This window comes from Pararge aegeria, chromosome 11, assembly GCF_905163445.1.
Source record: "Pararge aegeria chromosome 11, ilParAegt1.1, whole genome shotgun sequence".
In the NCBI taxonomy this organism is placed as follows: Eukaryota; Metazoa; Arthropoda; class Insecta; order Lepidoptera; family Nymphalidae; genus Pararge; species Pararge aegeria.
Genome location: NC_053190.1, coordinates 14731441 through 14753145, shown reverse-complemented (window position 1 = coordinate 14753145; position 21705 = coordinate 14731441). Strand labels below are relative to the sequence as shown.

General features: G+C 35.8%; 1 protein-coding gene across 1 annotated transcript in view; it reads left to right on the top strand.

Annotated features, from left to right (window-relative positions):
- The first annotated feature begins 5453 nt into the window (after positions 1-5453).
- LOC120627326 (zwei Ig domain protein zig-8-like) overlaps positions 5454-21705 on the top strand; it is a 67305-nt gene continuing 51053 nt past the window's right edge. The window contains exon 1 of the mRNA XM_039895303.1: positions 5454-5706. The gene's annotated coding sequence lies outside the window, so the exon portion shown is untranslated. The remainder of the gene's footprint in view (positions 5707-21705) is intronic.

Below are 21705 nucleotides of genomic sequence, written 5' to 3'. Positions count from 1 at the left end.
ACGTCACAGGGTAAAAGAGAACGTCGACCATTTTATATGGGACTTCCAAGTTCACTTGATCAGTATAATAAGAATTCCAAGTGTCCAATGCAACCGCAGGCTCTCTAATTCAAATGGTTTCAATGGTTTAGACATAGATGACCGAAAAACAGAGGCAACCTTAACCGATACGCTGGCCGCAAATTCGTAGTCCTGTTTTACTCTTTGGTAGCTGATGTATGCGAAAGGTAAACCTTTAACTTACACTAAAGTGTAACCCAGCCATTAGGCTATCATACCTCGAAGTTTTAGTATTGTTTCCTTGTTTGTTTTTGCCACTTCATATTATCCCTTGACTGTAATCGTACCTAATGGTTAGTGATGATGCAGTCGTAGATGGTGGGGGCTAACGTTTAAGGGGCAGTTATATTATTTAAGCCCCTAAACATTTACAAATGGCATAGTACCGGAATGACAAATCGCTTGGCGGCACGTCATCGCTAGGGTTATAACCATCACGGCAAAAGCGGCCCACCAGATCAGACTAGATAAAATTCAGAAATTATTAATTCCCAAAATGCCCCAACGGGGATCGTACCTGGAACCTTCTACTTTACAAACCACATAGCCGTCGGGAAGTCGCCGAAAAAGTAATTTGTATAAGTTAGTACACTGCCCCAGGACAAAATCAATTGCATATCAGAAAAGTTTTTCAATGAAATAAAGTATAGCTCTAAATAGAGCAGCTTAGACTCTACTTAGAGCAACCTGACGTATTTAAGTGACTGATTAATTCCATTTATTTTATATTTTATTTAGAATAAATTACATGTTAAAATTAATTCTTGTTGCGGTATTTCTATATTTTCTCTCAATCTCTTTATTATTAATGAAAGGATGAAGATGAAAACCTACGTGTGTGCACACAAATTTGAACTTCAAGTTTCATATATGTATTTCGTATTTGACAGCTCCGTAATCTCCATTGCAACGATCGACATACCTAAGTGTCAGTTTTGACAGATACACGAAATAAAATTAAGGCGCAATATGCAGGTGTATGGAAGTAAGCATACTTCTCATTGCTCCTTATTTCTTTAGGAGTTTTTTATTCAATGAATACTCAATTAATACTCGTTTTATGAAATTTAATAGATAGTGGTTAAAACAAAAACACAGTTTTATCTTAACCTATTGTTATCATGACATATCCGGCTTGCCAACGCAATGTCGATTTTGACTCTCCACTTACTGCTTATCACGGTCGTATCCTATATTATAAAATTAAATTAGTAAAAGAAATTCTGACGAATTGAGACTTAAAAAAAGGAAGTTTTTTTAAATTGTTAAAATATAAAAGAGTTGCTTGAGTCACGGATATAAACGATCTTGTGGTCAATCTATTGATGTCGTCTTATCGTCTACGCGACAGGCTATGCGTATCATTCGCTTAAAAGCACTTGGGATGAGATAGCGCTAATAGCTCAGTTAGGTACTTTAATTCATTTCCTTTCTATATCCCAGTTCTTTTTAATTTATCTTTATTTTTAATTGTTCAGAGAATTAACGTGGTCGCTTCAAAAAGCAAAAAACCGCTCGGTGCTGCTAGAAGGTTTTATAAAGTAGTTCGCGCGATAGGTACATGGCCTGCTCGTAACGGTTCCGTGACAAAAACTACTTTTAAAACAAAACCTAGGGTACCTACGTATCCGTGAGCAATCCTCAGTAAAACGCATATGGATAACTCTAAGACTCGATAATCCAGTATCTAGTCTTGTACAGTACAACACTAGATAGGGCCCTTCAAAAACTTTTCTGGAATCTGGAAATTACATTGTAATTTTCTGTGCTCTCGAAGGATTAATCACAAATCTCATTTTAAACGGTTCGCTTATGCCTTTGTTATTGACTCCTCTTTGGACAACTAAACGTTGCCCGTATAGAACGTTATGTTGATTGTAATCTGAAGAAGCATGTACAATAGACGCTGTTTATTATCCAAGTTCTTTGTTAATGTACTTGTTTTTATTACATACGTCCCAGAAAATTAAATATTCTACTGCAGTACAACTTCTAAAGTACATCTATTCGCTTCAAACTTATTTCCTTAAAAAAACTTAACTCTCTTTCCAAACCTTCGTTCCTTTATAGAGTATTATTTGATGGACAGGGCGCACCTGATGGTAAGTGGAAAACGATAGCCTATAAATAGAGCAACACTTCGCCGGGCATGCAAGGAACACGTCCGAAAGAGTGCCGCCCTGTGTCCATCAACCTTAGGTTTAGTTTGTTTGTTTGTTTGTAAAGCTTTATTGCATACACATTTATTAAAACAGAAAATAAAAGTAAAAACGTAAAACAAACAAATTGCGTGCAAAGGCGGTCTTATCGCTAAAGCGATCTCTCCCGGACAACCCTTGGCGATAGGAAATCTGACAGAACGGGATGTTGCGGTAATGAACTGGACATAAACTACTTACTATTAGATAATCCCTATACTTATATATATCTTATACTTATACTTATTATTACTTTATTACTAATATTATAAATGTCAATGTAAGTTTGTTTGTTACGCAAAAACTACTTAACCGATCCTCATGAAACATTGTACACATATTCTTGGAAGTGTTAGAATTAATATAGGATACTTTTTATCCCGACATTAAGCTCGGTTCCTTTTGGAGAGGGGAAAGTGTTTGACGATTTTACACCATAACTCCGACAAATTTTAACCGATTTAAATAATTATTTTTGTACTATAGAGGTTATAATATGTGTTTAATTTTGCCCCAACTGTGGTTGGAGATAGAGGACAGAACTCCTCAGCTTACAGCAGCAAATTCCTCATTTAAGGTTTAGCGATACTGAATACTTTAATTTTTTTTAGATCTACAACTAAATTTATTGCAACATCAAATAACAAAATCAAACGCAGACGAAGTCGCGGGCAACAGCTTGTACTAAAATAAATAAATAATATAAAAGTTATAGCATTGCAATAATACTGTTTAACGGCAGAAATAAGCATGGAGCTAATACATCCCAGGATAAGCTCTGTCACAAAAATGTCTGCTACTACAGTAGACCTTTTTCATTTTGCATTATAGAAAGGATAACCAAAACTTGTCCTATTAGTATAACATGCCAAAAAATTGGTCAGTATAAAGAGGTTAAGCATTATGAAGATAATCATTATCATTGTCTAGAGCCCTTCGGGTCTATAAAGCCCTTACTTCGGTTCTTTATAATAGAAAGAAGAAAAGATTTCAGAGTAACGAGAGGCCAAACCGTCCGTAAAGACCCGTTCGATCCGATCATTGGACCATGATTATTAAGCAGTATTTACATACGCTTGTAAAACTACTAGTTGTTGCCCGCGACTACGTGCTGAGCAATTTTAATGTGTATGTCTATGTTATTCTTTGACCCTTGAACCACCTTGAAAACAAATCTACCCCGCGGGAACCGTACAATTATCAAAGATTAACAGCGATTGGCGGAATGGGCAGCGACCCTGCTTTCTGAGTCCAAGGCCGTGGGTTCGATTCCCACAACTGGAGAATTTTGTGTTATGAACATGAATGTTTATCAGTATGTGGGCTTAGTGTCGAAGTATATTTATTTATTTATTAAAAGTAGCCTACATGCTTTGCCAGACAATTATTTTGTTTATTTCTGTGCAAAATTTCATCTAGATCCGTTTAGCCACTCTGGTGTAACTGAGCAAACAAACAACCATCCGTCTTTACATTGTAATCTTTAACATCAGTTAAGATTTTACAACGGTTTGAGTTTCATAACTTTTTTCTTAAACTGAAATAAACTTTTTCTAAAATCTATTTTTCGGTAAAAAGTTTGAATAAATGGTTTAATGACATTGACAGAACTATATGACGAAATTAAAAGAGTACCTCGAACAAGGAGCAATTACTACAATACTCTTAAAAATAGTTGAAGGGATAATCAACAATCAGAACTCTAAACTTCTTTAATACGCTCTTAACATAACAATGTAAAAGGGCTCTAGAGGATTTTCTAATGTTACTAATGTTAATCGCCTACGTTTCTGTCCGTATCAAAAAATGTGGTCTAAAACGAACGCGAAAGTCTTAAGCACATAACCATTCAACTATTAGGAGCTGTTTTGTCGGCAATCAAAAAGTTTGCGCGACTGTACTTTTTTATGACAATTGATTGCCAACTCTGCCTGTTCAAAGTTTTGAATTGAAGCTTCAGTATTATATTGCACCATACAAATACACAAAGAAACTGAAATGAATTGCAGTATTCCTACGAAATGCTTAAAAAAATTAAAACCAATAATCGTCAATCTTAATCGTCTTCTAACTTATAACGACCCCTTTTCTTCGTAAATACGCTCTTAACACTACAATGTAAAAGGACTCTAAGACTCAACTGACCTTATTAATCTTTATCGCCTACAGTTTTGTCCGTGCCTACCGAAAACTGTTGGTCTACAAAACGAGCGCAAATGTCCGAAGTACTTAACCGACAAACTATTTTGTCGGCAATCAAAAGTTTGTGTTACTTCATTTTTGTATGATGATACAGTGCTCTGTACAGGGGAATAAATTCGATACCCGGCACTCACATGTTACTTTTCAGAGTAAGTATTTGATTGCTTTAACGGTGGAGGAAAACATCGTGAGGAAACCGCATGCCTGAGAATTCTTCATTATGTTCTCAAAGGCGTATGGAGTCTACCAATCCGCACTGGGCCAGCGTGTTGAACTACGGCCTAACCCCTTCTCATTATAGGAAGAGACCCGTGCCCTGTAGTGGGCCGGTAATAGGTTGATATGATGATGATGATGAAAAGTTTGTACCTCAAGTTCTCAGATCTGTTTCGCCAATTGCGCGATGGAATGGCTGTAGAGTGTAATTTCCATTTAAGATTGATCTTCACGAGAATCTACATGTGCTTAGAAAGAAATCCATACCGTTTTCCGTTTGGTGACAGCAGATCAGAAAACAGTTGTCACCACCGCGAATGGCGTAACACAGCTCAAGAAGAGAGGTAGAGGTATGAATTTACATATGCATATTTATATGTACATGCATAAATATTCTACATAGATAAATATTTTATACTTATATTAAGCTTTAAAGTTGTTTCAACTTAACGACACCATCTTAATACACGTTCGCTTTAATTACATTTCAGCTCATAAACTAATTTCTGTGCCTACACAATGCAATACATTTTATTCTACACAATTTAATTCTGCCACCAGGTTAACACATGGAAATGTAATTGAGTATAGAGCTGGTTTTAATTGAAGCAGAAATGTATCATGGGTGCAGATAGAATCCGCGGTGGAAATTTACGCAGGCGCGTTTCGTACTAACCTCACAGTATCGGACCTCCTATCACTAGAGACGCCCGCTCTTATCACGGCAAACTCTGCGTTTCCGAACGTATTTCGGAAAAGTGACATTTCTCAATAAAAATAAACACTGGTAATTTATCGGAAAAATAAAAAAAAACTTAGGATTTATTAAACAGTGAAGTGAGTTCGACGTTCTTTTGTTTACCGGTTTTTGTGAAAAGTGTATTGTTTTTGAGTGTTGAAAAGTGTACGAGGAATTAAATGGGACACCAAGTGATTAATTTGCCGAGTTGCAAAGTTTAAAACAGTTTTTGCGGTGCGGAATGCTTTTGTGAAGGACTTGAGTTGGAGTCTATTGTTGAAGGATTATCCGGTAAGCCTATTTTTTATTGAGCTTTCGCCGAGGTTGTTTTTTTATATAATTTTTTTAAATTATTTTATGTGCCTGCACTTATATTTATTAATAAAAGTGTGCATATTATTTCACCATAATGAAAAATTCGTGTGATTTAATGATTACTATTTTGAGACTGTGGCTATTTATTTATAAAAAAACATCAATGGTTCAATATGGTAAGTTATGTGAATTTTAGATGCATAAATAAAAAAATTCAAATTGAACAGTAGTTCCTTATCCTATAAACCATGTTGGATGAGTGTGGCGAAAGAAAGAGTTTCTTTCACTCTTATATGAGTGAGAAAGATTGAGATTTTTGTTGTTCAGCAGTGGGAGGTTGATTCGGCTACGATGGATATGAGTGAATACGTATATGTTTTTCAGTACGGTAAGCCCAAGTGAAAATAAAAATCGTTACTTTTCTTTTACTGAAAAGAAGAAAATGTACACTCTAAAAACTTCAATGAAGAAATTTTTCTTAAATTTTTTCTTTTCTCAAAACTTTTGATTTTCTTTGCGTGAAACATCCTTCAAATATGCTAATAACATCGTCGTGAGAAAAGAAAAGTTCTAAATAATTTACTAAAGAAGATATTCAAAACTTAATGCTATTGTACAACATTTAAAACCCGAAATAAGTATTTTATAAAAGAAAGAACTTCGTTCTCCGCACAAATCGGATTATATTTTGTAATCATACAAAATTCCTTTTGCGACAGCGTTCCTACGGCGTGCATTGAAGCATGAAATTGACTTTTGTTTCTTTGTTATGACATGCTGAAAATAACATGCATTGAAAACAATTGCATATGCCATTCACGAACATGTTCAATGAATAATTGTTTAATGAATCCCAAGCAAACATTCGATGGTTGTGTCATTCGTGTTTGGCAGCTTTTCTGGCAATTAAAGTTTTAATTATGTTTAAGCCCCATTAGACACTGTCAACTAGCGGTCACCGAATACATAGGTGATTAGACTAGGAAGCGTGCTAGCCAAGTGACTTTTAATTAGTTTCTTTATTATATTATATTATTTAAAGCTGGTGGTTATACCATTAGCAATACGTATTTTAAAGATTAGAACAAGAGAATATTAAATTAAATTAAAAAATTGAATGCATCATTTGTCAGAAAGGATAACTTTCCGTCCGTCATTTAAGGATTTAAATTATTCAAACAAGCTGTTACAGTAATGACACCCACCTTAACTAGGAGTCGTAACGTACTATTAGTTTAAATACTACAATTTATTTCAGCGAGGTTACTATACAATTGATGAATTTCTTAATGACAAGGTTGCTTGGAAGCATCCGGATGCTCCGGTTCCACAAGATAGAAAAATTCATGTTAAAATGTAAAATCTAAATTGTTGATGTTGGAAAAGAGCAACTGCTGAGTTTCTTGCCGGCTTCTTCTCGGTAGAATCTGCCTTCCGAACCGGTGGTAGGTTCACTACAAACAGACAGACTTGGCGTTTCAAAGTGCTTATGACCTACTTGAAATAAATGAATTTTAAATTTTCTTCAAAACTTAAAGTATTGCGTGTCTTACCCTTACTTAAGGACCTAAATGCCCGTCTCGTACGATCGATTGTAAATTTTTCATGATCTCTAAACTAAGCTTCCACATAATATGTTTAATATGTAATGTGGAAGCATGGTCTGTCTACAATTCATTGTCTTCAGATTAAAATTACTTTTTTTAAGCATTAATATTTCATACTTAATAAAAACGATCAAACCACCTTTAATTATAATAAGTCATATGCGTTGTGCTTCTTTAAACGAGAAAGATTTTTTTTGAACTGAAGACTTTAATTTTGTAGGAGGTGCAAAGTTATTAAAAATTTATGTATGACGGAACATTCTGTTAGCGTACGTGAATAAAGCATTTCGTTAGAACTTTTTATTCTGCCTTGCTTTAATTATTATTATCTCAGGCGGTAATCTTCTTATTACTGAAATAAAATACAAGCTTTGTTCTTATATTACGCTGACTTTTAATCTTTATAGTAAAGATTGTAGTGTGCGTGTTCAAAATTTTTGTATTCGTTACTTTTACTGAGCTGTAGCTCAGTAAAAGTAACGAATACAAAAATTTTTGCGGTACCATATTAGGCAGTGCAAGCTATTCATTTCTTCAAAGCGATAAAAATGTTTCGTAAATAACTATAAGTCATGGATACATTATAAAAAAGGTTATATGTTTAATTACACGAGAAAGATCCCTTTCTGCTTTTATGGAGTAAAAAGATAATTTGGAGTAAATAGAGTAAAACCTTTGTCCATGTTCGGATTGTGAGTTATCTCCGAGCTAAATTTCATCTAGATCGGTGCAATGGTTAAGGTAAATGTAAGTAACAATCAAACAGACAGATATTTTCACATTTGTTATATAAGTATGGATTCGCATTTTTGAAGGAACAACTTCGTAACCCTTTTAACAAAAATTTAAGACGAAAAAAGACGGAAAAGTATAAAATTTCCCACACTTATAGTTTATATATAGAAGGAGTGCAGAATACTCATATTCTTATTCAATTATGAATAAAACATTCACTTCGTGGTTATATCAATAAAAAACACATTCTTCTTTCTTTCAACTCTTCCATGTATTTCACACATACAAGCGTTTATACTCTTTTTAATCATTTCACACACACTACCACGTATTTGAAATACACACGCATATATACTCTTTTAAACGTGGTTTTATAATTTGCTTGAAAAAAAACATGCAAATTAACAACTGTCAAGTCTTGTTGTGTTAGCCTTGGCGAAATCTGTAACCAAGCGAAACCTATAGTGTTTGACAATAGAACCTTAATATTGTTCAAAAATATAATTTAACTTAATTATAATTATAGTGTGACCACTAGAAATATATAGTTTCTTTTAATCAAGTTTTTTAAATGTAGCTCGCTAAACTGCACTGGAATAGCATAGTGGGTCTATTCCAACTTCTTTTATGAGAAGAAGACTATATATAGTTAGTAAAAAGCAGAGTTGATAAATGGTACATTTATGTATAACACCAACCCGAATTGGAGAAGGGTTGCGGCTCTTAACTAATTAGCTCTCTCGTATGAGGAAAGGGAGCTTAAGTGCCGTCATGCAGATGAGAATATAGTTATCACCACCCTTCTTCTTCCCGCGGGTGTCGTACGAGGCGACTAAGGGAATATAACGGCGAGCGGGCCAGCAGCGTCTTCTGTATGACTACTACTATCTACGGAGATCAAGCTGTCTTCCCAGCGTTGTGGTTATTGGCAAATCCTACATTTCGGAGAGTCCAGCAGTGGACTGTAATAGTCTATGATGATGAGGATGATGAGATAATGATGTTATTTTAAGCAGAAAATACTTTAAAATTGATTGTTGCTCATTATCCAAATAGTTATTAAATGGTGCTCTTATTTTCATTACAGTAAGATGTTGTAGCGTCAAGTAGGTGCTATTTTTGGATGTCTAAACGAGATCTAAAAATAGATTATTTCTGAAATTCATCGTTAAAGCCTATATTGGATCTTCAGAAGCTCGGTAGGGAGTTCAATGATTTGCATTATTGGCTTGACTCGATTTAGGAATTTATAGTTTTTACGTTTTCGTATGTACTTTGATTTGATAAGATATCTACCCTTTCTGTGGTAAAATCACAACCTTAAAATCGAATACATGGTTTTAGATTTCTTTAGTTATTTTTCAGTTAATTCTCATTTTAATATTACTTTTGTTTAACTTTTTTTATTATAGTTTGTAGTGTTAAAATCGGTCGTTTTGTAGTAAATGCTGCACACCTTTAAGACACACTGATTAGAAAATACTTTTAATTTTTCTTTGGGCTAAGCTGTTGGCCTTTAATAAATAAATAAATAAACTCCATGTTTATACTGATTTTGATTCTGAGTTATATGGGTTTTAGAACTACCATATTTATCTCGCAATCGCAAAAACCTACAATTGAACAAATACCTCTCTCCAACGAGAAATGTTGTCGTCACATGAAATTTAAATAAACAGTTTTTCAAGCTGAGAGTTTAATTCTTTTCTTTTCTCAGGCTTTTCAAATGTATAATGTTAGTAATTGTTTCTACCTCTCTGGTCGTTCCTTTATAACTAAAGATCGTGGATCGAACTGTCTCCATCGGATTCTGTTGGAAACGGCACGAGTTTGACTTTTTTAATTAGTCATCCCATTTCGTTGGGGGTTGCACAAAATAACGGCAACGCAACAAGTCAAATCAAACTTTTTCTTTACTTAAATCAAAAAGTACCCCAAAGAACTAACATCAAAAACTCCAATGCGATATGATTAAAAAACATTCATTTTGTTTATTATACAAAAATACGTTTTCGGTGAAATCCGGTAGTCCGTATGCATTGATGTGCCACGAATACGCCCCAAAAAGGAAATATCCGATATATTCCTTTTTTATTACTTTATAATGAAACCGAATAATTTCATATTGAAAATCTATCTGGACAATGTTATTTAGTGATTATTATTTTCTTTTGAACTAGCTGTCGCCCGCAATTTTAAACAATCCCGTGAAAACCGTTACATTTCCCATCATAAAAAGTACCTTCTCCGGGATGGAATCCAATGCAAACTTTCGCCAAAATTGGTTTGAAGCCGGTGGTAACAAATGCTACATTTTTAAAACCCCAGGGGAAGTTCTTTTGGTTCTGTTTTGGATTTAAAAATATCCTATGTCTATTTTCGGAATGCTGGCTATGAATGTGCTTTTTAATCTAACAAAAAATAGTATTATTACTCAAATCATGTATCGCGATGATTGTATACAACTAGAATTTTAGTAACTTCACGTTGTTGTAATGGGTGCGAAGGAAGGTGGCGACACTCGTAACACAAGTTACCTTAGAGCGAGTTTTTAAGTACCCCTTTCTGCACAAATCAATAGAATCACTGTATCTAGTTCATAAGGAGATTCCTACTGTACACATTGTACTTGTGTGATATATTTAGTGTTATTGTGCATAATTGAATTCTGTTTGGTGTACAATCAAGTGTATTTTCATTTCATTTAATTATGAACTGATTATATTTAAGCAACAAACCAACAGACACTTTAACGGTTAAAACATTAGTATGGATTGTCTTAAAAGTATAATGCCCGTTTTCACTAACTAACAGGGCAATGCTTTAATTACTAATGCTTAATCGAAGGAGATTCCTATCCGGTGTACATCATCCGTTCACCAATATTTATCACCTAAGAAACAGCTGGTGAAATATTTTTTTCTACAGACATCGCCTAGATCAATAATCATTTTATTTAGGCGATACCTAGGTTTGAAAACGGGCACAAGAGTCGTGCACTTTTTATTTCCCAAAATTTTTGAAAAGAATTTATATCAGATAAGTATAAAACTGCAGTGAAGCTGTAAACCACACAACTCTTCAATACGTACGCTTCAGTTAACCCGCTCCAACGATATCTTACTCGAATAGTAACATAAATAAACTGGAGAGTGACATATTGCATCGTCTGGCGTCTGCGAAATAAAATTCTCATTTTAAAAGTACATTTTCACTTTTGAATTTTTCACATCTATCTTTTCATTTTTTAACTGGAAATGTAACTCTTTTACTAATAAGTTAACGAGAGAACAATCCGATATGCATGCCATATAAAGCTAAATGAAACGGATTAGTGAAGAATAGTGACAACAGATGGCACCACTAGTCCTCTACCTCGCGCTATCGTTTGTCCCTCGCAAATATTTCGGTGTCCCCCCCGATGTCGTCGTGCCCGGTCGTGGGACTCTTCTCGTGGCGCGCTTTCGCGCTCGCCCCACTCCCCCGTTGACGCCGTAGCCACCCCTCAGGTGGTTATCGGCAAGTGTCCATCCGAAAATCGAATCAAATATTCGGTGTACAATGATTAGTCAAATAGTCCACCAAAAGTCAGATTAACACAAAGACAGGAGGCACCCTCGGGTCGACGTCCCCACCTTACTCACGATGTCGTCGAGCCCGTGGGCTCATGGTGAACTCTCGCGCTCGCCCCACTCCCCCGGTGACGCCGTAGCAACCACCCCTCAGGTGGTTATCGGCTAGTGTCTGTCCGAAAAAGAAAGGAATATTTGTTGTCTTTGGTTAGGAGCTTAGGTCGAAGTGACAGATGCAGCCGACTCCTCCGGCATCCCTGAGACTTACTACACCGACTATCCGGCCCTTGGTGCCCTTATATCGGTTTTCTCGCACAACTTTCGTTGTAATTGTTAATATACGGACATTACCCCGCTCCCCGCAATTATATCCCAAATCGAGATTAAATGTTTGCCACCTACAAACGTTTTGTTATAAATCATTAAAAATATTGTGTGAATTTAGTAGTAGTAGAGCTTTTTGTGACAGAGTTTGTCCCGGGAAGTACTATCACCATGCTTATTCCTGCTGCTAAGCAGAGTTGCCGGTGTAATTACAGGCATTAAGTTTAACACCTAGGCCTTAAATTGATTGACAGAGCATGGCATGTTGCAGGAGGTGCTCGTTTCATGCCCTGTAAAGAGTTGCTCTGTTGGCGATGGCGTTCATCAATTCCAACATAAGGTTGGGCACCTGATTGGTTCATCAATATTGCTACCAAAAAAAAAAAGTGAAATATCGTCGAAATAGTTTGACGACCCCCATACCGCATTGGTGAACGCTGTGGTTTTAAGTGAAGGGTTCCTCCAGCAAGGGAAATTTGAGTTTATAGTTTCTGATTTTTGTCTGGCCTTGTCTGGTAAGAGAATTTGGCCGTGGTTAGTTAGCTATCCTAACCTATCGACAAAGGCGTGCTGCTAAGCGATTAAGCTATGCATTACGACGTTGCGTAGAATCCACTAGGGGTATGGATTTAATATAAATGACTTACGCCTATAACAGCTCAGCCCGTTACCACCACAGACGGCATCTTCACTAACAATCAGGTATTTAGGGCTGACTTGTAGTGGAATATAAAAATAAGAACTTATTTAATGTTTTGTCACGCTTGGACATTTTTGTTTTCTCTCTGTTGAGGTTTGATAAAACACTTCATAACTTTTCCAAGGTTATTATTAAGGGTAATTTAGATGGGCCAAGATTTATTAACACAGTGCATGGAACCCGCTATTAAAACTATTACAGTTGCCACAAATGTGTTAGTTCGCCTGCAGCACTATCTTACGGTGCAACTTTCCCAAAACTCCTTCGTGACATAAAATCGCAATTGTTCGGAATCGGGACGCAGTGCTTTTCCAAACTCTGGCACTTGATAAGTAATCTCCGTGGTATTAATAATAATAAATCTTTTATTTGAGAAAAAAAACAACACATAGGAATCAACTTATAGAGTACACGCTACACAAAACATATCAGAAATACATATTAAGTTCTACGCGAGTCAAGGAAGAAATATAATATAATGAATTGAAATGCACGGCCCCGAGCTCTGTTGCCTCTATGAACTCGACAAATGAACGTTTAAGTTTTTTTGGAGTAACTTCGACAACCACGATCTTTTGTCGGTGATGTCCAGCAGCCCCTGAATTTAATTGAATGCGTCAGTTTAACTCGTGGAAGATTTTCCAACGGTGCATTTTACAAGGTCGGCGAACTTGCACCGGGAAATGTGCTGTGGAACCCTGATCATCTATTCTCCAAACTATGGGATTCGCCCGTTACCACTTTACTTTCGAAACTTGCTAAGCTTGTTATTAGTTCGCCAATAACTCGAGTTCTACGGATCTCTAAATCAAATACTACATCGCCCGCTGAAAACAAATATAGAAATATGTATAAAGTACCTAACTAGTACATGCAAGTATGTATTCGGCAACCGATTGGCGCAGTGGGCAGCGTCCTGATTTCTTAATCGAAGGCCGTGGTTTCGATTCTCATAACTGGAAAATGTGATGAATATGAATGTTGTTCAGTGTCTGGTGGTCTGAATGGTGGTCATTTTCTATGTTACTATTTCAGTAAGAATGTAATAATGTGCCTGTATGTTCGTGGGTTGCTTACACACAAACATACAGGCACATTATTACAAGAAAAATTTGTTTAACATTTATTTTTTATTACACTACAAGTTAACCCTTGACTACAATCTCACCTGGTGTTAAGTGCAGTCTAAGATGGTAGCGGGCTAACCTGATAGGGAGTATGGTAGTGATACCCCTAATCGGCTTCTACGCAACATCGCACCGGAACACTAAATCGCTTAGCGGCACGTCTTTGTCAGTGGGGTGGTAACTAGCCACGGCCAAAGCATCCCACCAGACAAAATACTTACTTTAATATTTATTCATCGTTAAAATGTACTTATTATTAAGTCTCAAAACTTCTTATCCAGGTTACTTGTGTAACTTATAAATTTATATTATGCAAGAATCCCGAAACAAAGCTTCCCGGTTTTACTACCGAGACAAAATTAGATGGATACTTAGAATATAATGCATAAAATTTAGATTATAAATTCTTTAGGAGTTTCATAACACAAAACAAAGATTGCTTTAATGTTTTTAGTTTAAAATAAGCTACAAGCCTGTGATATTTATTCCCTGTATAAAATTTAGTTTGCATCACCTTATTTCCTTTAACTGTAATACTTTATTCAGAATATTGCGTCGAATATACACAAAGCTTGCCAGTAAGTAAACTCATAAAATTCATATCCTCTCTGTCTTATCACTATGAACTAAATAAATTTAAACAAATAGAAAACAGTACCCCTGACTGATTTTGGCTACGGTGGTCAATCTCCAGAGAGGTTTTCCAACTACGCGGGAAATATTTTAGTGCATACATGTTTGTGCGCAAACACAGGTGCACTCCTTATTCGCTCACTCCCATAGTCCGACGGGACGGCAGATCTGGTACGTTATCGCGTAGAAAATAATTAGAGGAAATTTTCAAATTCAAACACAAAATGTCTTTATTCTTATGAAGCATTCATACATATAATATGTTTACATAATTGTAATTTCGTTCGCCAACTTAAACCTAAAGCTACGAGGGTTCCAAACGCGCCCTGGTCTAAGAAGAGTCCACACTAAACGTAGCGGGGTTTTTATTGTTATCACCATCTCACAGTAAATTGAATAAAATATATAAAAACATCATAATCATAAGAATAATCATTCATTTGCAATAAACATGTGAAATTACAGATGCATAAAAAAGCAGATATGACAGCAAACTTTAACATAAAAAAATTAATAAATCTTGCGTTTAAACAAAACCTTATAAAGTAAGAAATAGTCAACTAAAAATACTCTGTAAAATCAAACAAATTTCAACCATTTGTACATAAACACTCTGTAATGGACGTTCTAGGCCAAGTAAGGACTCCGATTCAGCCAATATTTGCTTTGTTCAGGTTTTGGCATCCATCTCGGGGAAATGTCCATGCCAATAAAGAATTTCTAAAGAAAAGGGTGTAGCTATCAAGTTAGATAAGACACGCTCCACTTGCATACAATATGGATGGAAACTGGCAGAACGCGGAGAATTTAATATTTAGAAGCGTATATCTAAATAGATTTAAATGAAATGATACATAAACACCTTTGGTACTATATAAATCTAGTGTACATATTTGCAACTCTGAAAAATATCTCTGAAAAAATCATTAAATATGTAAAATATGCAAATACAATTAGAATTTTTGTAATGTCACAATAATATTATTTTTACTAGATGATAGCCCAGTGGGTAAAACTTCGGCGTCCCTATTCGGGGTCTAGACTTCGATCCTCGGCACGCACATTTAACTTTCAGAGTTACATGCGTTTTCAAACCATTAAATATCACCTAAATATATTTTACGGTAAAGAAGAACATCGAAAGGAAACCTGAATGCCTGTGAGTTCTCCTTAATGTTCTCACAGGAATGTCCACCAATTCACATTTGGCGAGCGTGGTGCGTTGATATGGCTGATTTCTTCTCGATCTAAGTAATTAATGTTTAATACTATATTGTAGTCTTTTTCCTATTGCATCTTGGTACGTAATTCTCCGTCAGCAGAAATCGCACCTAACTGTTTTTTTTTGTTTTTTGCATTAAATCATGCTACTTTGTAATTTTTTTTTTATAATTAAGCACTCAAATTAAAGTGACATTATTCATAGCTCTCCATTTTCACTCCGTTCTCATGTTTGAAAAGTTTCCGGAGACTCGGGCGGATTAGAAACGTGGGGATTTTTAATTTAATTAAATTTCGCAGAAAACGTGAGAACATTTCGGACTTTTACGAAAATTTCACTTTGGTACTTTTAATTTTTTCACTCATTGCTGACTTACTTAATTATGCTAAAATCAGAATTGGAGTATGTGCCAATTAAATCAGTGTCTTACTTATATGTGTCAGAAAACCTGAATATCCAACCGAAAAAGATACGAAAACCTTCCTAAAGAGTTCTTTTTTGCCTAACACAGAACAATGGCGTAGTAGGGAAACCGTCAATCAAACAGTCAATGTAGCATTCCCAAAAAAATCAAAAACTGACTCTTGTTTTTTCTGCATGTAAGGTAGGTATTGCAGATACCACAAACGTTTCCAATATATGTCTAGTAGACAATTGACTGCAACTAAGTCTTGTTTGCTGAAAAATCACCTGTTTGCTGCAGCTTTTGTCACATAAGCCGATTACGCACTTAAAGGATTTCTACACGATATCATTTTCTTATAAAGACGTCTTAGTAGCACTTAAGTATTTAATACCCGCTTTGAATATTTTTCTGACTGCCATTATAAAGGTTTGAATTGTGCAACCATTAATGTTAAGCCGCAGTTCTCCGTGACCGGTTTCGGCCACGGTATCAATCTGCATATAGATTCTTCAACTTCGCGGCAGATATCATAGTGCTTACTAAGTGTGCACGCAAAGACAGGCGCACTTACTATTCCCTCATATACCAATGGAACGGTAGATCCAAAACCGAAAATAGATCAGTTGCAGGGTCAACAGCTTAATTAATGTGCCCTCCAAGGCACGGGGGTGAATCACCGCCAATTTCAAACTCCGAGCTGGTACTAAGAATTTCTCTATCTTATCTTCTTATTTGGCAATAAAATACGCATCAACCATCAAATACATCTAATAGTAGCCATCATCATTCTTATGTACCTTCCCTGAGATTTGTCGCTCGTTTGACAACCTAAGGTTGAGAGTCTACGAAGAACGTTGTTGTCATCATTAACGGTTCTTCAAAGTTCAAAGTTCTTCAATCGTAACCGTTTGTCGGTTGGGACCAGTATTAATAAACCTACGAAGTTGATATAGAACAATCGACTTTATATGCAGAGGCGCAATAACTAGACCGTATAAATCCTGCGGACCGGTGTATATTTTATAGGAATACAAATAAAGTCGTCGCTGAACACTTTTGTATTCAATGGTTCGGGAACAATTCGGGAAGGAATGCGGTTTACACGTTTTCACGATTGTTACACACGATATGGAATTCGGATTTCAATTGATACGGCAAATTCAGTTGAATTTTTTGGGGTACCGGTTAGAGACATGACGTGAGAAATTATTTTGGCTTACTCAGTCGGATTATATAATTTAGCTGCATGCAGTTTAACGAAAAACATTCTGTTACCTTTTAATAAATATAATCATGACGGCCGATTGGCGTAGAGGGCAGCGACCCTGCTTTCTGGGTCCAAGGCCGTGGGTTCGATTCCCACAACTGGAAAATGTTTGTGATGAACAGTATCTGGCTATTTTACTGTATATTATAAGTATTTATGTGTATTATATTCATAAAAATATTCAACAGCTATCTTAGTACCCATGACACAAGCTTCGCTTCGTTTGGGGGTAGATGGCGTTGTACGTTTTGTCGTAGTATATTTATTTATTTATATTCATATTTTCTCTGCCATGCAACCTTCGGATTATGGCAATATAAGCGAGAAAGAATGGGTGGTGTCAAACTATTGTCAAGCTTTATTCAAATAACTAAACACAAATAAACGAATACAATTAAAAAAAAAAGGAATAATATTAATTGACATAAAATACCAAAAAAATATCGGGCGATGGAGAGAGCTATGTCAGGAGTATTTCTACGAGATCAAATCAGAAAGGAGATCCGTACAAGAACTAGAGTTACCGACATAGCCTAACCTTTCGCAAAGCTGACGTGGCAATGAAAAAAGTGCACCAAGGTGATGGAATTGCGAGCTTGGAGCCGCTGGAAACAAGCTGACCTGGGCCGTGGATTCTGGAACTGTTAATATTGTAGTGTTTTATATAATACAAGTGATCGTTAATATTGTAGTAGCGTGATGAGGATGGCGTTCAGTGCAGTGAATAAAGGTAGTGTTTTTGCTAAGTAATAAGCTCGCGTGAACAAAGTGAACGTTAAATCATAGTTAGAGACTGAGTTAAGTCATTGGACTATATCTTAGTTGTAATTATTTAAAAGTAGAAGTTTAAGTTAAGAATAAGTTACTCATTAGTCAAGTAAATAGAGAAGAAAGACTTTATTGCAACACAACATGACGACCGATTGGCGCAGTTTGCAGCGACCCTGCTTTCTGAGTCCAAGGCCGTGGGTTCGATTCCCACAACTGGAAAATGTTTGTGTGAATGAATGTTTTTCAGTGTCTGGGTGTTTATATGTATATTCTAAGTATTTATGTATATTATTCATAAAAGTATTCATCAGTCATCTTAGTACCCATAACACAAGCTACGCTTACTTTGGGGCTAGATGGCGATGTGTGCGTTGTCGATATATATTTATTTATTTATTTACAACACAATAGGAAAAACACAAGGAAAACAGTAACAGTACAGTGCTAGGGTGCAAAGGCGGCTTTATCACTAAAAGTTTTTTTTTAAATGCCAAATGAGCGTGTGAACCCGATAAAAAGGTGGAAAGCGGATGGATTAGTTTATTATTTTATATTTATTTATTATATTTTCTTATTTGTGCAATTTTGTTTATGTATTTGTATTTCAGCATTTAAATGTAGGTTTAAAATAATTTTACGCTACGCTGTTGTCCTAATCCTAAGGTTGCCTGGCAGCGATTGCTACTAAGCGATAAGGCCACCTTTTGTATTCTACTTCCGTTTTTGTATTTCTATTGCACGACTGATGATGCGAAGCATCAGAGAGTGCTTTATGATCGAAAATTTTTTTCGCCTCATTTCGGCGGCTATATTTATTTTTCTTTTATTTCCCTAACTTTATAGTGGTGTACAAATAAAGAGTTAAATAATAATAATAAAATATTAGATTGTAGAGGCAATAAAGCATCTTACTGATGCTTTATGGTAGAGGAAAAAAAGTAAGAATGGTTAAAACACTCGTACATATATAGCACTTTCTAGTATGTATCTTAAGAGAAATCGTTACAAATATCGATACCACTGAAGTGGTTCTCGAGGTATTCCCTGAGACGATTGATCGCCATCGAAGCGACGCCTCTTTACGCGGTGAGTGGGTTATTACGAGGCCTTTCGCGCTCTAGTACTAATAAGATGTTTGGAAAATCTATTATGATAAGCACACTGGAGTTGAATGAGGTGGAGGACTTTAATCTTTACAGAGGATCTTAATTTGATTCGTACTTTATATCAACCTACCTAACGCACTGCATACCGCTGTAGTCAGTTTTAAGTGTGAGAACCCGGGTTCCATTCCCGGCAGGGGAGTTTGAGAATTTATCATTTTTTTCTGATCTAGGCTGCTTCTTCAGCCGTGGTTAGTTACGTATCCACCGACAAAGACGTGCTGCTAAGCGATTCAGCGTCACGGTACGATATCGTGTAGAAACCATTTAGGGGTATGGATTTAACTGCCATACCCCCTGACAGGCTAGCCCGAAACAAGCATATTTAGCAAAAAAAGAAAAAAAAATGTATATACTTTAAAAGGTAATGACTCTTATTCTATTGCGCCCAATTCTTTTTTTTTATTCCACTAGAAATAAGCCAATGACTTCCATCAGACCTGGTGGTAAGCGATGATGAAGTCTAGCATGGTAGTTAGCTGTATAGGGTATGGCTTTTATATACCATTAATTGGTTTCACACGGCATCGTACCGGAATGCTAAATCGCTTGGCGATACGTATTTGTTGTTAGGATGGTAACTAGTTACGGCCGAAGCTTCCCATCAGACCAGACCAGAGACCAGAAAAAATTCGGAAATTACAAATTCAAGCTCTCTCCTGATTGAGAGAGATTGGGGTTCATCCTAAGCTCTCTACAGATAAGACCACAGCGTGTACCACTATGCCAGGAAGGTCGTCAAAATAACTAATACATTTTATGTATGTAATTTTGCACCTTGGTGCGGAACTCTTCGTCTGCAAGTCTAACTCGCCCTTAGCCGGTTTATGTATTTTATAGCGTAATCGGACATGCTTTTCACTTATATTATGTAAATAACACAATACAGCGGTTATTGTGTTATTTACAATCACATTAGGGAGTTTCTTACTACACTTAATTAAAAAGTATGTACTATACAGGTTTACATTTAAAGACAAAGATAAGTAATAGTATATACTGCTAGACGGATGTTATGCTATCATAAACATGTGATCGGTTTATCATAGTTGCGCTATTAAAGAGTTGACTACAGAAACTTCATCATGATAAAAGGTCCAAGAAAGAAGCAATAAAATCGGTTTTATAAGCCGTTTTGTATCCGTTTACTTTACGAGCTATCTGTGTACAGGGTGTTACAGCTATCTCATTGTTTATGACGTCATCTTGGCATTTCGTTCCCAAGGCTCTAGTACAATAGATTAAAGTAATAAGTGTTTTATTGATCTCGTAAAATAAATTTGTTCTCGCTTATTGAAGTGATAGATTTCGTGAATTCTAATTGATTTTCCACGGAACAAATATAATTTTACGGGAAGAAATAGTACCTTGTTCACAAAATCAACAAACTGAACGGTTACTAACGAGGCGGAAGCTATGTGATAAGCTTCCGCCGCTATCTGATAACTTCGCGTGCTCTACAAAGCACGAGGATCGACTGCGGCAATATTTAATCTCCGGACTGGTACTGCTATACTCCGGAATTGCTCCATAGAATAGCAATCTTTTGCCCTATTCGGGAATTAAATCCAAGATTTGTAGTCAAACAGTTTGTCACCACTGGACCAACGAGGTAGTTAGGATTTAAATTCCAAACTTGACTTCGATGTACAAGCTAGGGCTTCGACAAAAATGCTTGCGACTTCGCCAAATATGCCGAACAAATGAATATAAAAATGATTTGAATACTTTCTATTTGTTAGAACAAAATATAACAAAAGCTTTTGCAATAACACTTTAAACGCTCAAAGTCACTTCAATGATATGAATACAAAGAGAATAATAAATAATGATATTATATTATTTTAGTCACGTATACCTCTGGCGGTATTTTTTTTTTGTATCAAAGCATATTTTCTCTTTATAATAATAGTTTATTTTTTATTTCCATCAAACGAACTTTGTTGAAAAATAAATCGTAACCCATATTTTTACCATTAGTCTGCTAAACTTCCTTCGAACAGCTAGATTGTTACAGATAAAGAACTATATTTAGTTTATGTAAAAAAAATAAAAAACAATTGCTGTTTTTTGTCCGTCCCGCAAAGATTCGAAACTCTTCATCGGGTCTATATGACATTTAAATGGGACCATTTTGGATCCAACTCCTTTGAAGTAGTAAAGAATTTTGAAGTCTATCTATAGATGACGGAGTTAAATTCAAATTAAATTCAAATTCAAATTCAAAATTCATTTATTTCAAGTAGGCCTAATATAAGCACTTTTGAAACGTCAAGTCTGTCTGTTTGTAGTGATTCTACCACCGGTTCGGAAGGCAGATTCTACCGAGAAGAAGCCGGCAAGAAACTCAGCAGTTGCTCTTTTCCAACATCAACAATTTAAATTTTGCATTTTAACATTCATTTTTCTATCTTGTGAGAGCTGAAAGCGGAGCCGGATGCTTCCAAG